Here is a 6,034-nt window from a genome sequence, read left to right as displayed (position 1 = left end):
ATGGTTCCTTGGCTATCGGAGCCGATATGGTTCCTTAGCTATCGGAGCCAACCGATATGGTTCCTTGGCTATCCTGAACTCCACCTGTCTCTCCGGAGGTATACCAGGCAGCTCCTCTGGAAATACATCCGAGTACTCTCGCACCACTGGTACATCACTCACAGACTCCTTACCTGCCTCCCGGGTATCCATAAGGTAGGCGACATACCCTGCACAACCCTGCTGAAGGTAGCGTCTAGCCCTCGCTGCCGAACACATAGTTGGTCCATGCTGCGGCCTCTCTCCCTTAATCACCTGCTCTCCCCCACTTGGGGTCCTGACACACACCAACTGCTGCGCACAGTCGATCACTGCCCCATTAGGGCTCAACCAGTCCATGTCGATGATAACCTTGTTCCCACGCAACGGAATGGGAACCAAATCCACAAGGTAACGCTCGTCATACATTCTTAAAACACAATCTCTGAAAACCTCTGATGCCCGGATAGATCGGTCGTCAGCTATCTCGACCTCTAAAGGACAATCTAACATGCCTGAAGACTCAAAAAACCTCTTGCTAAGAGCAAGAGAGACGAATGATCGGGTAGCCCCCGAGTCAAATAACACCTGTACAGAAATGTCGTCACATGGAACGATCCTAAACAAAACACATAACATAGCACATAAATATCAGAAACTACATATAATAAGAGTTAGGGAGAAGAAAACATACCCGTCACCACATCCGGTGCGGCACCCGCCTCCTCAGCGGTCAGCTGGAAGGCTCGGCTCCTCACCATTGGAGCCTCTGTCTTACCCTGTCAGCCAGCCGTGATCCGCAGGGTCGCTGGAGCTAGCGCCGCCACTGGTTCTCCTGATGTCAGTCCATGGCACTTGGCCATTTTATGGCCCCTCTAATTGCAGTGAAAGCAAATCAGGTATGACGTCTGAATGGTAGGGGTATGGGCTGTAGAATCCTTGCTAAAGTGTCCGGTCTTGCCGCACTTGTAGCAGCCCGAGCCCCCAGCTCTGCAAACTCCCTCATGTTGTATGCCGCATTTCTACAGCGGCTCCGGCCCTGCTTGGCCCTTTCGACCTAGAGTCGGATCCCTTGGGTTTCTTCCCCGAAACCCCAGTAACCTGCCCAGCTTCCGTCTTCCTCTTCCGTATGTGCTTAATATCAATCTCCCTCTCTCTCTCGCCCTGGCTATCATGTCCTCCAGGGTCGGACATGCCGAGTAGCTGACATGCTTCCGGATGTCAGCCCGCAACATGTTACGGTACCGAGTCTTCCTCATCTCCTCATCCCCTGCATACTGAGGCACCAGTAAGGCCCTCTCCGTGAACTTGGTGGTAATCTCCGCCACCGACTCGGTCGTCTACCTCATATCCATAAACTCCCTGGCCAGCTGCTGAAGTTCCACAGTTGGCGCAAACTCAGCCCTAAACCTGGTCACAAAGTCCGACCAGGTCATAGCCTCAAATGGTTGGGGCTCCCAATGAGTCATTGACCGCCTCCAACCAATCTCTAGCTCTGTCCCAAAATCACCCTGCAGCATACCAGACCTTCGACGCTTCAGGACAAAAGCTCATCAACTGAGCAGACTCCATATCTACAATCCACCTCCTGGGCACAATGGGGTCCTTCACACCATGAGAGTCTGGCGCACCACATCCCCTGAAATCCTTAAAGGAGAGTGTGCGTGTCCCTGTCTGGCCAGATGCCATGTCACTCCTGAATTCCCTTAGATGCTCCTCCATCAGCTCAATGATCCCTTCCTTGATCGACCTGAAAATAATCGGGGTCGCCCAAAGGATGCCTCTCGTGATCTCAGACACGATTAACTTATGTATTCCGTCATTAACTGACTCGGATCCTGCACCCGAACCTGAACCTGATCCTGACCCAGACCCTGAACCTCCTGTTGCGTGACGTGTCACCACCATTCTGAAACAAAACATATAATCGTCAGGGTCATGGATAACCTCGAGAGGTCTCACATATTCTACAAGTTCCCTGGTTCTATCTCAACCGTCCATGACTCGAGCACGAATCCTCTCCTTTCAGTACCCATACTACCTTACACATCTATCCGTACTTTCCTCAAGGATTTCCTTGACTTCACCAAGTCCCTTTTACTACTACTACTCGCTACACTAATCTCATCATTGGCTTACCCTAGGGTAATCACCGACCTACTCTCTACCATCAGCTGTATAAGAAGTTCCTGCTATCTCTACCTAACTAGCTCGCGAATACCATTACATATTACTAACACCAGATAATTATTCGAATGAGAGTTCCTACCCTACAACGGTTGGACTCAGACGAGAGCTGTAAAATAGGGCTAGAGCTAGCCTTCTGAAATTATTTAGTCTGCGTAATATGTAACTTAACGTATTCGTTTACCAGTTAATTAAAGATAACTAGAACCCCCTAAAAGCACAAAGCAAGCAGCATTCGGGCTTTGAGTAACCAAACCAAACTTATCCTATTCAGGCCATCATATTACTAAATAATCAGTTCCAGTATGAAATCCAACAAGCACATATAGCAGACACATAAGGCGTCTTCCTAGATCCTTAGCCCTAATCTAGCATGCAGTTCTCATACATATCATATATCATAATGAACATGTATGGGTATCTTGGGGAAAACTTACTTAAGCTCGGCCGATTGCACGCATCACACACCTTATTCTTTCTCAAAACTCTTTATTTTAAATTTTAGAAGAACTATTTTCTTGAAAAATCTTTCAAACCCTCGATTTGAGTCCAGAAACCCCCAAAGGTGTGTCCGAATCCCTCAAACCAAGGCTCTGATACAAACTTGTAATATCCCAAAATTTTAGACCAAAAATTTCATTTTTGATATAATTATTCATAAACAATTAATAGAAAACATCATCAAGTTATTTCATTTCATAAAAACCATAGATCATATGTCTCAAAACCATATCATAAAATAGTAATAATGTCAGAGTACAAATCGCAAGAATCTCACATGCCGAAAATCATGTGTGTGATGCGCTGCTACCGTGCCAACTCCTTTCCCTTCGAAGAAGAAGGACCTGAAACAAAAACTGAAACTGTAAGAACAAAGCTTAGTGAGTTTCCCCATCATACGACATACCAAACCATAAACATATTGCCAGCCATATTTGGGTGCCCTGCCTACCCTGCTGAGCATATATGGGTGCTCAACCTACCCTTGTCAGGCATACGGGGGTGCTCGACCTACCCCTTGTCAAGCATATTTGGGTGCTTGACCTACCCTGCCAGGCATATCTGGGTACCCGACCTACCCTCCGGTTTATTTCAACCGACTACGGGGACTATTTCACCCCTACCACTACCACATAATAACATAGCATATCATACTGTCAGACATATCTGGGTGCCAGACCTACCCTGCCGGTATATCTCAACCAGGTCCGGGGATTAGTCCCCTATATACCACTATCACATAATCTCATAGAATACTAGCACATAAAACATAACAGATAGTGGCATACCAGATAATTATAACAAAGACAATTATCTCAACTATAATCACCTACTAGTGGGCCGACCTTGGTGCCTTAGACCCACTTCTACTGGAAGGCAACTCACCTCAATGTCGTGAAGTAGCTGAACTGTCATCGGTGCTAGGATCAACTCTCCTCAAACCCCTACACATAACATCTCTTTTAATTACTCTTTCAAACATATAACCTCTTTAAGGGTCAACTCTGGTCAATGATCAAGTCAAAGGTCAACACTCTGGTCAAAGTCAACCTTCTGGTCCAAGTTAACATTCTGGTTGACTCAACTCGCCGAGTTGGTCCCTCAACTCTTCGACTTACATGATTCATAGAATCTTAAACTCGCGATCTAACTCTTCGAGTTACCCTCTAACTCGCCGAGTTTCTCCTTATGATAGAATCGGGACTTTCCGTTTGAACTCGTCGAGTCCTTCCATGAACTCGTCGAGTTCCCCTTCATACAAGTCGGGAAATTTGCAATCAACTCGCAGAGTTCATCCTTGGACTCGTATAGTTCTTTGATCTTCAAGTCCATAAACACGTCTGTTAGGGTGCAAAGTCACGCTTGGATGTGGCTTACCCTTATTGATGTGTAAATGAGTTGTCTTTCCTATGAATAGGATGTGAGTGACACTCATATTTAGGATGATCATTTTGGAGTGTTAGACTAGAGAGAGAAATGTCACACCCCCAAGCCGGAATGGCAGAAATGTTCAGGGGCGGAGGACGTCATATGTAGTATCACAACACATGCATCATAGTAATCAAAGTAACAAACAACCATTGCATTAATATTAAAGTGTTTACAAACTATGTGATTCACAAAAGATTGAATCCAAAAGTAAATAACAAAACAAGACATGAAGCTACTATACTCCATCTTCTGAATCCCAGTGCACGTAGCTGTCTACTAGTTTCCTAGGAATACAAGTTATTTTGAAAGAGTAGATCAGCATTTACGCTGGTGAGTTCATAAGTATTTTAGTTATGAAAAGTAAACTATAAGTTCTTTTGAAAAGTTCGCCTGTTCCTCTAGAAAATCCTATATTTTCTGATGTGATGAATGATAAGTAAAAATGACTCTACAATTCCTTCTATGAGTACTAAATGGATACAAGTTATATAAAATTTAGAGTAAATAGACAATCGATTGTGTGAATCTGTCCTAAGCCCACAACCAAACAAGGAACATGAAATGAGGCAGAAGTCACACATCCCATTGTTTGTTAGATCTTCATTGTATATAAACCTGGCGTATTCATTTGGTACTTACGGAGTTAACTGTAATAGTTCTATTATATTTGAAGAAAACATTCTTTAAGAAAATCATATATTTCCTTTAGTAAAATGGTAACCACAATAGTTCCTTCTATAATCACTTATTTTATACTAGTTATATATAATCTAATATCGAACGGACAGTTAAATGTATGAATCTACCCTAAGTCCACAACCAAACAAGGAACAGGAAGTAAGGCGGAAAACACACATTCAACTGCCTATCGGATATTAATTATATATAACACTGATGTATAAACTAAGGTATTATAGAATTAACCATTTTAAGGTCCTTTAAGTTATACTGGTTTAATAATGCGTATCAAACCTTTTATAGAATAGTTTCTAGTTTCACCTACTTAATGTTCTATCCGAAAAGTATGTTTTTGTACTAGAAAGTGGTATGCTGTATTAGTATGTTATGACCTGACCCATACCTGTTACTCCCTATGATTACTTGGTGTATACAGGACATATATATAACTAAGATCGAATAGATAATAGACTGTGTGAATCTGCTCTAAGCCCACAACCAAACAAGGAACAATAAATGAACCGAAAAGCACACATCCTACTGCCTGTCGGTTCCGATTAATATATATCCCTAATGTATCCACCAAGGAATCATAAAGTTAGCATTATAGGCCCCCTTCTATCTGAATGTTCATGTTACTAGGAAGTTATGTGACACTGTTCTATTGGTTAGGAAGACTACTAGAAGTAATGAAATCATGTACTCTAAATGCCTCAGTCGATACTGTTGTGAGTTTTATATATTGCTATGTTTTATTTATTATTGTCCGGTACTTTGTAGATGTACCGTTTTTAAATAAAATCCGGTACTTTGTAGATGTACCCCATATATAACCGGGTACTTTGTAGATGTACCCTATATATAACCTGATACTTTGTAGATGTACCCCATATATAACCTGGTACTTTGTAGATGTACCCCATATATATCCATATACCATGTGTATTATCGTATTTTGTTTTAAACAATGAATTAATGATACGTTCCCTTCCTAGGTTACTGGGAGTGTAAAGTATATGTACGTGAATCATGTATTGTTCCTCTGTTCTAGAATATAGTATGTACTGAATCCCTAAACTATACCTATTATAGTTTACTAGTATGTTTGTTTGAACTGTTCCTGATTTGTAGAAAATACTCAATTAGCTACTGAGTTAAACATGTACTTTAAAAATGGAGTTTTATAAACAACAGTCTAACATATTTTTAAAAGAGTTTT

The sequence above is a fragment of the Lactuca virosa genome, chromosome 4 (genome assembly GCF_052849685.1).
Source record: "Lactuca virosa cultivar CGN04683 chromosome 4, Lactuca_virosa_CGN04683_v6, whole genome shotgun sequence".
NCBI classification, from domain to species: Eukaryota; Viridiplantae; Streptophyta; class Magnoliopsida; order Asterales; family Asteraceae; genus Lactuca; species Lactuca virosa.
The sequence above is the reverse complement of the archived record's forward strand: the minus strand, read 5'-3'. Positions refer to the sequence as shown.